The 11,828-nt window shown below is 33.9% G+C and overlaps 1 protein-coding gene and 2 long non-coding RNA genes across 3 annotated transcripts in view; 1 reads left to right on the top strand and 2 right to left on the bottom strand.

Moving 5' to 3' along the window:
• The first annotated feature begins 2,660 nt into the window (after positions 1-2,660).
• LOC125646057 (uncharacterized) lies at positions 2,661-5,769 on the top strand. Its single transcript, XR_008797617.1, has 2 exons — positions 2,661-2,800; positions 5,374-5,769. It is a non-coding gene; the product is annotated as an uncharacterized LOC125646057 (long non-coding RNA).
• Positions 3,859-6,875, bottom strand: LOC125646063 (uncharacterized). The gene is made up of 2 exons (XR_007359567.2): positions 6,479-6,875; positions 3,859-5,732 (listed from the first exon to the last, which is right to left on the bottom strand). It is a non-coding gene; the product is annotated as an uncharacterized LOC125646063 (long non-coding RNA).
• Positions 6,876-11,634: 4,759 nt separating this feature from the next.
• Positions 11,635-11,828, bottom strand: part of LOC125662738 (transmembrane protein 267-like) — a 6,199-nt gene continuing 6,005 nt past the window's right edge. The window contains exon 3 of the mRNA XM_048895067.2: positions 11,635-11,828. This exon is cut by the window's right edge and continues 1,002 nt beyond it. The gene's annotated coding sequence lies outside the window, so the exon portion shown is untranslated.

Here is an 11,828-nt window from a genome sequence, read left to right as displayed (position 1 = left end):
ATACACTACCGATCAATTTCCACATGTTACAGCGAATTACAAAAGACCGGTTGAATTTTCAATTGCCTGCTGGATTGATCAATAGACTTTACAATACTTCTCATTACCAGCTCGTTAGAGTTATCACGCTTTGATGACTCTTGTGCGTCAGTGGTAAGAAAATGCACAAGTCTCGCGAGCAAGTGCGAGATTACTGGGACATAAACGAAATAAGCGAGACTATAAACGAAACGGTCATAGCACCCCCCCCCTTTTAAGAGTTAAAATACATGGTGTATTTTTAAATAAAATAACCATTGGTCAAACTTCATATTTCAAATATATATTCTAACACAATCTTATTAAAAATGTTACATGTTTTTAAACTCCACCACACCTATTTTAAAAATTCCAAACATCTTTGTCCTAAATCCATCAATATTTTGTAATTTTCAAAATAGCTTAAATGCAGTTTGGAAACGCATTAGTTGTGTTAATTAGTGTGATAAACGTCTTTAAAAATGCAGCTTGGCATATATATAACTTGTTCTAAAATATGGAAATTGAAGGGGGGGGGGGGGGGGGGGGGGTTCGTGTACGATTACCAAGTCCATGTCATATGAACCTCTCCTAATTGTATGATAAAATAGAATGTCTTCATAGTCTGACAGAATAACTTTAAAACCATATTACTCACATTAAAAGTTTTGTGTTGGATGTGCATATAGGTTTTTCCCTTCACAGTTCTTCTTGTGATTGGTGCTTTATATCGGTCAGATTTGGCAAATTTAGTACCTGCACTCCCTCACATAGTTTAATAAGTTCATCTGTTTTCTTGTAAGAATAATCAATTCCTGAATTTGACTTTAGAATTTTAATCAATGTTGTGGTTCAAGTCGGTTATATAAAATATGTATCCGATACCATAATTTATATTATGTATGCCTAAGTAATGTTTACGTATGTTGTCCCGGTAGCACGACTTTACGCGCCTTTAATTTGAAGAGTTCCACTAATGGAAATGAAAAGTATTTGGTCAGCCAAGAATCACATTTGGTCTGAATTTAGGTCACAAAATTACTCAAGCATAGATTGCTTTTACAGGTAAATCTGAGTTTATTTCAGTGTCTTTTGCAGCTATTTCCCTAGGAATTTTTTTTCAAAGTGAACATCAATTAAATCAAATTGAATATATTTCTCTCTCAGATATACATTTGATTACTTTAACATGTTTAATTAAAGGTGCTCTCTCTCTCTCTCTCTCTGAAACATTATTTCAAGTGTTTTTAAATCAATAAATTTGGAATAAAATCAAATTTGATTATATTTTTCTTTCAAAAATACTTTTGATTACTTTAAGTAAAGAAAAGGGTGCATTCTCTCTCTCTCTCTCTCTCTCTCTCTCTCTCTCTCTCTCTCTCTCAAATACAATTTTTATTGATTAAATTGAACTTAACTAAACTCAATTTCACTTTTTAAAAAAATTCATTAGACATCTCACAAAGTGTCCACATGTATATGTACCATTCATCTGTTTGTCAATCTATATTTGAGGTCACACAAAGAAAACTTCCAGAAAACTCTTCTATTGTTACTGTTTCTGACCAATAGAATTCTTGTTATTATAGCTAAACCATTTAGGTTCAGTCTTCTATTCTATTTATAGTTTTTAGGGTTGGTTAGTGCACATCTACCTTTGGGAATTTTACAACATCTTTCAGCTTATAACCATGAAAAAAATAAGATGGAGAGATATTTTAACAAAGAAATTATTAACTTATACAATTAGAGAAATTCTTTTTCCTGAAATAATCAGTAAAACTGAAGTGTTAAATTATCTTATTTATGGGGTTGTCACTCACACTGAGAAAAAAAAGTTGTCAATTCTTTGTCATACCTGAGTAACTTTGTGACCTAAATTCAGACCAAATGTGATACTTTGCTGACCAAATTGTAAAGTCTGTTGATCAATCCAGCAGGCAATTGAAAACTCAACCGGTCTTCTGTAATTCGCTGTAAAGCAACACAAAAGATCCCTTCTTAGTTATGTACAAGATACTACATATTTTAAAGGTTTTCGTACAAGAAATGCACATGCTAAATATAAAAGCAGTACCCCTTACGTTTTGAAAGATATGTCTTATGTTTGTATTTTACAGATTACGATTTACCTTTTTGCGCATTAGAAATATTTAAACAATCATATTTTAAAAAAAAAAAGTTATCTGAAGAGTTATATATGCATTTCTTGTAAGACCTTTCGAACAATACCAAATTTGCTGACTTTTTCACCTTGACCTTTGACCTAGTATTTTAGAATTAAAAAAACACCAACTGTTAACATTGTCATATCTCTACACCATCTTTCATATTTGGTATGTGTATTTTTTTGGAAAAAGATACCAGATTTTCTGATCTTCTGACCATGGTATTGCCAATAGCCGTGTTTCGAGTTACTCCGGAACACAGTGTTTATTCTGTGTTTAGTCACGCCGCGTCAAAAATGTTCCACAGGGTTACTTCCGGTTTATCGTTGTTTACCTTTGTTTACCAACAGTCGACACTTCGTGTATTAGGCCTAGGCTTAATTTTGTCGATCATCATGAAATTGAAATACACATTTAATAGTTTGGGGTGTATGCGGTACATATTTGTTTATGAGCGTTTGATAAGCTACTATTGATCTACGAAATACAACGAAAGACTTCGTCAAGAACAGAAGACGATGTCGTGTAACTCACACAAGGCCCGGCCCAGCTGTCTAGTAACCGGAGGGGTAAAGGAAAAGAACGTATTAGACTCACTGAAACCTGTCAAACTGGTAAAATGAAAATTATGACGACATTATATATATATATGATTAAACAAAACACAATGTGCACTGCTTCATTTAAAGCAGGCATTAGGTCCAGTACAGTCTATAGGGCTTATGTGAAATAGAATTTACGTTACCAAATCAGGGCCAAAATGGGCATAAACATGTAACATATATATTCAGGTCCATTCCAAAGACTATTTCTACCTACGTAGCTATTAATAGCTACCTAGGTATTTAAAGCTACTTAAAGTAGCTAGTTTTACCTACTTTTACATGTTTTTAAAGATATAAATAAATAATAATTAAGGCACATCTTTTAAACAGGTCAGTCGTTTTATGTATCATGTTGTACATGTGCATGACAAAATTCGGAGTGTAAATTTAAATGCTTTACGAGGGTGGAAAATGTAGAGAAAATTGCATGAAAAATCGACTCAAAAACTTTTAATGTAAGAGTGCATGAATGTTAACTTTAAAATTAATAAAGATTTGTAAAACATTCTAGACTTCTTATCATGTATCTTTGATCCTAAGTTCCTAGAGAATGGAAGTGGGTGCAGTTATTGATGCAAATTTGAAAGTAATCATTTTTTGTCCAATATTTTTGTGGTATTCATTGTCAGTATAAGTGAATCAAGAAATTTGGTACACACCATGTTGCGCTGTTCCTGCGTTTGGCCACAAAATGCAAGTAAAGGAAAATGTAGGTAAAAATAGCTACCTGGAGTAGGTTTAAATACCTAGGTAGCTATAAGTAGCTACATAGGTAGAAATAGTCTTTGGACTGGACCTGATAAATATTGATATAAAATATAGATAATGACAATACACAGTGAAAAGTAATAGATTAGCTATAATATTATAGGTATTTGAAATGGCTTTATTATTTAAAGCTAGTTTAAATTGAATTAGTCTGGGTTTCTGAGTGCAATGGTATAGCCATATGTGGGTGAGGATAAAATTATCTACTTGGGTATAGTCAATATGCTGTCTAATTTGAAACGATCTAATTAAAATTAGATCTTTGATCCGTTCATGCAATCGCTACACAAAGTGTAGCGATTGCATGAGCGGATCAAAGATCTAATTTTAATTAGATTGATTTGACTTTTAATTTACTTGAATCTTCACTATGCTCAGCTGATCTCTAAGAAAAGACTGCACTTGTTATGAAACTGGTGTATAGTCCTTTGTGTAGCGATTGCATGAGCGGATCAAAGATCTAATTTTAATTAGATTGAATTTGAAAATAATTATTTCTCAACTAATACTTGTGCTACAAATTAAGTCTTTGGAGTTTGACTTCTAATGATATACTTATGTAATTGGAAGAATTTTTAGCATGACTATTTATTGTTGTAGTCATTTTATTGACTTTTCACAATCCAGTAGGTATTTGTGATTACTGCTCATATTTATATCACTGAACAAAATATATATCTGATCATGATTAAGGTAATATTATAATTCCTTTCAGCAACATAATTTCAATATGTGCTCATAGACTGGTCCAGCACAATCTCTAGTATAATTAGCTATATAAATATGCTAATCAAGCTATATAGCTTTTTAAAGCTAATTGAAATTGCTTGATATAACTATTTCAAATCTTCTATCAAATATATTTTTAAAGCATAAAAATTTAATTTCTAAGTGAAAATATTTCATCCTTGTACTTGAAACAACACACTGTAAACAAAAAAAGCTTCTTAAACTATGTACCTTAGGAAGAATTTTGATTCAAAATTGTCAAATGTTTAGGATTATTAAGTTGTTACAGATTCCACATTGTAAAGTCATCATATACTTATCAAAGCTTCGACACACATAAGGCAGTGGACAGTTATCAATACAAAAGAAATTCTCTTTTCATGAAAATTCTTAAAATGACATATGATCTATACATAGAATAGTGTTGTGGTTAGTTCAAAGTACATGTATATTGTTATGTGTCATTGCACTTAAGAAATTTAATCGAAACTAGCTTAATGAAGCTGTTTGAAATAGCTTTATAAAACTATATAGTTAAATATAGAGATTGTGCTGGGCCTGATAGATATAGCAATACAGAGGAAATCCGTCATATGCATCAAAAGTTTGAAAAAGGTGAATTGACTTAAATATAAATTTATGAACAAAATTGAAAAAAAGAGAGAAGAAATTAGGAAGAATCTTTTGTGTTCATTTAAAACATGTTGGGTAGATTTTGAAGTTGTTTAACTCGGCTTTATACATGATGTCATATCTCTGAATGCAAGCAAGCTCTCATATGACTACAATGTATAGGGGAAATCAGATATTTGTACAATAAATATGGTAAGCTTTATTGATAAAAATCATGAAAACTCATACATTCAGTTTTAATATGAATTACTTCATGTATTTCCAAATAAGTTAAAAAAAATATACATGTATGTACAGTGAACAGTATTTTTAACAAATACATGAATTATAATTTCAGCATTATTTATTTATTTATTTATTTATTTTTTTTTTTTATTTTTTTTTTTACATCTTTGCTTCTCAAATTGACAAAAGTCTATTATCAATATTGTGGCATCCCTCCTCTTTTCCAGGTTAATGGGAACAGGATAATTTTCCATGCCTTTCACTTGAGGTCTTCAGTTTCATCATTAATCATCTGAATGTCGGTATGCCAAACTCTCATGATGTCATGCCATTACTGGATATTCCTTAACACTGGTTTATTTAAACCACACTACCTATAACATTGCCAAATATTAGACTGAAAATTTTCAAATACACAAGATTTGAAGCAGCAAAAGAAAAGAATTACATATGTATAACACACAAAAAAGAAGAAATTAATTCTCACCTGGCTGATATGAACTTTTTACTCCTTTTTAGCTCCCTTTCACTGCATACCAGCCAATAACTAGCAGTCATTATATGCAGATCAGCCATTGTTATCAACCTGTGTATATATATGTTGAATAAAATATGAATGAAAATTGTTATTCTTTTTAAGAAATATATATACTCAATAGTATATTTCCTTACACAGTACTGAATCAAAGGGGTAGGAGAGCAAATATATAATATATAACCTGGCTCATGTTCAGCTGGTTCCATTCTTGTATACAAGTAGTTTGAGTGGAAATGTACATATCTGATGTACATGTAAAGTACCTTGATTGCACAGGCAATATGCATCACTTGTGTTCGAATTTACTATTAAAGAGTACTCTTAAATAGTAAATTCGACCCCAAGCGATGCATATTGCCTGTGCTTGATTGGTATTAAAAGTTGGAGAAAAGATCAATGTTCTTTGATATAATTCAAAATTTTGCAGTGAATGAACCATCAGTATGGAGCTTGAATAAATGATCATGCAAATTCTAGTATAGATCCGTAGGGATATATTATCTGGTGTTCTCATATTTTATTTAATTAGCAGATATATATACCCCCCCCCCCCCCCCCCCCCCCCCCTCTCACTCCCTTGTGAAATTGCTTCATAATTTTTATGAGCCTGAACCATAAGTTCATAATTGAAATTCTCTAATATATGATGCTTTATCATCTATTTAATGTCTCATGAACACCGTTGTAAAATACATACACTGCTCAGATGTAGATGAGGGTACAAGTATACCTATTCTTGAAGATTGACAAGATTTTGCACAGTCTATATTATATTTTTAAGAGTCAGTACAAACCTCTTGGTTTTCCTAAAAGTTAATATAAGCAAACTGGCTAGAACAATGATGTTTCTTTGTTGGTTCAGCTTTCACGGAATGTAATAATCGCACTCAATTTCGGCTGCTCGTGGTTTTCTACACAAATGACGCCATCGTTTCCTCTGCGTGAACGCTTTTCCCGGGTTTGGGAAAAGGTAAACTTTGACATCTTCCCAAGTAAATATATATCCCTTGCTATCCTTTATCTGATTTGCGACAGTTTGTGCCGCAAAATCTATATTTTGTCAAAAACAATTTTGTTACCAGTGTAAACAAAATTAACCGGAAGTACCCCTGTGGAACATTTTGCTCATATCACGTGACCGGCGTGGCTAAATACGAAAAATCCCGGGTGTTCCGGAGTAACTCGAAACACGGCTATTGATATAGAATTTGGAATATATTTAAAAAGCTACAATGTTTTACAGTTCCACTTTGTTGTTACCCGGATATTCACATTACTATCATCATTATCTAGATAACCGCGTTTTCTTTAAAAAAATCCCTTTTTTTTTTCTTTTGCTGAATTGGATATTTTTTCTTCTGTGAAACATATTTTACGCTTGGGCTCCCCAAGTCGAAAAGGAATTGATGTTTTGTAGATCCGGGGTGGTTAGAGGGTTTATTAAGGTACATATGTTTATCGGTGAGGTTTTATTAAGGAACATATGTTTATCGGTGGGGTTGCAGTATAAATCAGGTAGAAAGATTCCGTCTGATATTGAGATTGTTAATCAAGCAAATCCATTTTGGTGTTTGATAGACGTAAGTCAAGCTGAATGTTTGGATGTATATCACTTGCAGTTTTATGGAATTGTTTAAGTTCTTCTTCTGTACCCATTCAGGTGCCAAAACATCATCAAAATATTGTACATAAAATAATGGTAGTTTTCCAGATTTTTCAAGAAGAATTCGCTCCCATCCCCATGCACACACAAGCATAGTTTCGTCCAAGTTTTGATCCAATAATGGACCCTTTAGTCTACATGTAGTGTTTGTTATCAAAACTAAAATTATCATTGTCAAGATCAGCATCCAACATTGTTGATATACTTTCCGTGTCTACTTATTTTTCACGACGTTCTTGTAATGCGTTTTAATGGTATCACGAGCTTCTGTCCTATGTATACTGGGATAAAGTGCTCTTCATGTCCATATAAAATAGAGTAGATAATTCTGTTAATGGTTGTTTTACATTTGAAAGATTTTTCTCTCTCAAAATATGTAGTAACCTGTGCGTCACTAGCAAGGGATATTCTCAAGTTGAAACTTAACGTACTCGGTTATGTTTTCTGTTGGATGCTGTTGGCCATTTACTATAGGCTTAAGCGGATTGTTATTTTTTTGTGTACGTTTTGGTTAGGTCGCAGTTTTCCTTATCTCATTTCGGTGTGTAGTGGATGGTGTCTTGATTTAGACGAAATGGGTCCTTTTAATGCATTTTACTCACTATATTTCTTTTTATTTTGGTGGTAATTTGTTTTTGTCGATCTCTACTTCACTGTAAGATGCGCTGTTGTGTTCAGTCCTGAATTCCGTGGTATGTGTGACGAAATTATAAAGTAATGTATACTATTGAGGACATTGTCCGTTACCCACGGGTGTGTCTCGTCGATTCTTTCCATCATCATATTTCAAAGAGAGTGTGGACTGGAAGCAATAGTATACGACAATGTATTGAGGGCTATATGGAACTTTATCTGCCCTAAAAAGGGTCACCCCACGACGGAAAACTTATTTTAGGGTAAATAAAGCATAAGACTCGCATCGAAAAGTCAAGCAACGAATTCTTTATTACAATGAATTAAACATTCATTTTTATTTGCAAGACAATTCTGGTCTTTAATACGTCCGACTATGACGTCACAACACCAGTACATAATTCCGTAAGGGTGGGCATTTTTTTTATTCCATGGAAACACGATACTTATCCTTTTAGACACATGACCAAAGAAACCAATTAGATGAGTTTTTTCCCCGGAAGATCTTTTACATCGGATATAATCAATATAAAAAGATTTGTCGTTTTAAAACAACCCTGGTTCATGAAAAGCGTACACATGGCTATTTTAATGTGTATTTAATTTAACAGTCAAATCCAATCTCACTGACAAAGTCGTATTCGGTCTTTTTTTTTAAACCCAGATCACGGCATACAGAGGCATCCAGCACTGTTTAAGAGGAATATTTGCATTTCTTACATGTATGTTACTGCACGACTGGAAAGTTACATGTTGCAAATACCAAATGTTGTCTGTCGTGTTTCATTCTTATTTTGACTATGGAAAGTATATAAGTGATGAATATGTGTGATTGTTCAACAGGGGATGCTTACCCACATGACAGTGTTTTCTAAAATCCATGTTTGCACTACTTCTAATTTTGTATTCTTCATAGAATTGATTAATTTATTTCTGTTCATTATCTTCACCCTTTCTTTCAAACAAGAAATGTTAAACCGTCATAATATTCTATGATATGAAAAAGGTGAAAAAATGAACATTGATCAATCATTTTTAATTTTTGCTGTTATACACATCCAGTACATCACAAGCATTTCTAGGTTCATGTTAACAACGAGTCACAGATAGAGATAACAATTACTATTCCATCTCATTATGTTTCTAATTCACAGCTACATAATGACGCTATTCCATATCATTATGTTTCTAATTCGCAGCTGTACTGTGACGCTGTTGGTGCCAAGATGGTGACAGTGGAAACACAGGAAGAGAACACGTTCCTGCATAATCACTTTCTGGGAATGCATCCTACTTGTAATGCACTTTACTATAATTGTCTGTCGGATATACACACATCCATCTTAAACAAAACTTTCAGAAGACTGCATTTAGTATAGGAGATGATTATTCCTCCTAGGCACCTAATCTCACCTCTGATATATCCAGGGGTCCGTGTTTGCCCTAATCTTAATCGTGTACTCTCTCATGCATAGTTCTTATCCTTGGACGAATTTGGCTCCACTTTTTTGGCACGCTATTTTTTGGTTATACATGTATTTAGCTCTAAAATTTCATAGTTATTTCGGATTTCAAACATTTCGGTTGAGCATCACTGAAGAGACATTATTTGTCGAAATGCGCATCTGGTGCATCAAAATTTGTACCGTATAAGTTTTACATTATAGGAGTTATGAGATTAATCACTGTTCGTTATCTTCATCTATTCATGATTGGGACACTCGATCCAAAAATCCTTTATCAGGCAAAACATTTGTAGCATCACATCAAAACAGTCAATTCGATCACAGTTTCAGGATACCTGAACTTCTCAACATACTGTAAAATCATAATTCTTGGGGTTTGAGGCCAAGTTTCGTTGTTTGTGAAAAATGGACACATTTACACATTTTAAGTCTTTAAATAATTGAAACCTTACTGTGCTAAAACAAGGTTCTTCTTTCATGAAATCAAGTCTCTTCGAATATTTTCCCCCTGTAATCCACTAGCTCGTACTGAGCAAAGCACATATTTTAGAAATAGAGTTCTTATTTTCGTGGATGTTTCAGGATAACCTCCGATGTCGAGAAATGTTTTGAAAAATAGAAGCCTAGGCATCTGAATCTGAACTAACAAACTTCTATGGACTCAGAAAGTCAACAGACTTGAGTACATTTTGTTTTAGATGAACAAGACTGCGATTTAGTTGATTGGTTGATTGATGGATGTTTTCCGCCACACTCAACAATTTTTCAGTTATCTGGTGACGCCCAGTTTTTATTAATGGAAGAAAGAACCCATTTACAATGTACCTAGGAAGAGACCATCCGAACTTCCGAAAGTAAACTAGGCAACTTTCTCACTTACCGGCGAAAGCGGGATTCGGACCCGCGCCGAGAGGTCGTGTGATTTTGAGCGCGATGCTCTAACCACTCGGCCACAGAAGCCCGATTAGTTGAAAATATCATTATCATTAGCAACCTCAACCTTCACCTGTGGTTAAATGTTCCATGCAGTAAACTAATCACTATAATCGGACATAGAACGCACCTTCCCATTGTGCATGTATTCTCTTTAATTTTTCTTGACATCCTCTTCACACTCGTAGGCTTGGAAACTAGGTACCGGGTATTCACCATAGTACACGTATTATCAAACAATAATCTGAAAGGAATTTCTAATCATTACTAAAGATGGTAGGTTAAAACAGATGTTAAAACCTTCAGTGACTGGTATCCTGGGGAACCAAACGACTCCAATGGCGAGGACTGTGCAGTATTTGGCTTATATTACTCTTGGCAGTGGAATGACGTCACATGTACAACCAAGAATAATTACATTTGCGAAAAAAGGTCATTTCCGTATTGATAATTTTATTTTTCCAGGTTTTACTGCTTTCAATATATTTCTTACATTGTGCATGTTTTTATATCGTCTTTGTTCAATATACTCTCATCAGGTCAATAACATCATGGACAAACCTCATTAAAATTCTAGCGTTGTGTTTATAGTTAACCGCATGTCAACATAAATAAGTTTCATGTCAACATATTTATCTGGCATGTCAACATATTATATCAGTTGCATTTCAACATAAATAGGCTGCATGTGAACATAAATAAGTGGCATGTCAACATAAATATGCTGCATCTAGCATGCTGGAAGTCACATAGGGCAATATTTGATCATTTTGGAATATCTTACAAATTCTTATCTGATTACATATTTCTTGCATGTCTTTTAATTGAATTGCTGCAGAGATAACAAAAGAAGTTTGGAAAATTGTTAAATTCCTAAAATGTGCTAAGTCCATGGTTTATAACATTAATTCTTTTAAAACAATAAGTCAACAAAGCTGAAACTTGATATGTACCTCAGGGATAAACAATGAATCTTTGTATTTTCAGTGCCATTCCAGGTCCAGTGATTGGCTAAAACTGAATTTTGCATCTGATAAATTCAAATTAAAAAAGTTATACAAGTGTACTTGGCAAATGAATTGATTAGTTCTGCTTTCAAACAAGGAGACATCAAACATGACTTGGCCCTGTTGGGGGGGGGGGGGGGGGGGGGGGGGGGGGGGGGGGGGGGGGGGGGGGGGGAGGGAGGGAGGTGACAATAGCTCTCTGGACAATCTATCCCACTGAGATAATAAATACATACAACAAATACAAGAACAATGTCATCTTTTCTTTTCAATCAGGAATCCACAACAGACAATCTAAACAAATGATACATACACGTACATGCATTTATGACTGATAGAGTTGACATGATTTATGGGGCTCACGGGTGGTGTGACCGGTCAACAGGGGATGCTTACTCCTCCTAGGCACCTGATCCCACCTCTGGTGTGTCCAGGGGTCCGT

This window comes from Ostrea edulis, chromosome 8, assembly GCF_947568905.1.
Source record: "Ostrea edulis chromosome 8, xbOstEdul1.1, whole genome shotgun sequence".
Classification (NCBI taxonomy): Eukaryota; Metazoa; Mollusca; class Bivalvia; order Ostreida; family Ostreidae; genus Ostrea; species Ostrea edulis.
The sequence above is the reverse complement of the archived record's forward strand: the minus strand, read 5'-3'. Positions and strand labels throughout refer to the sequence as shown.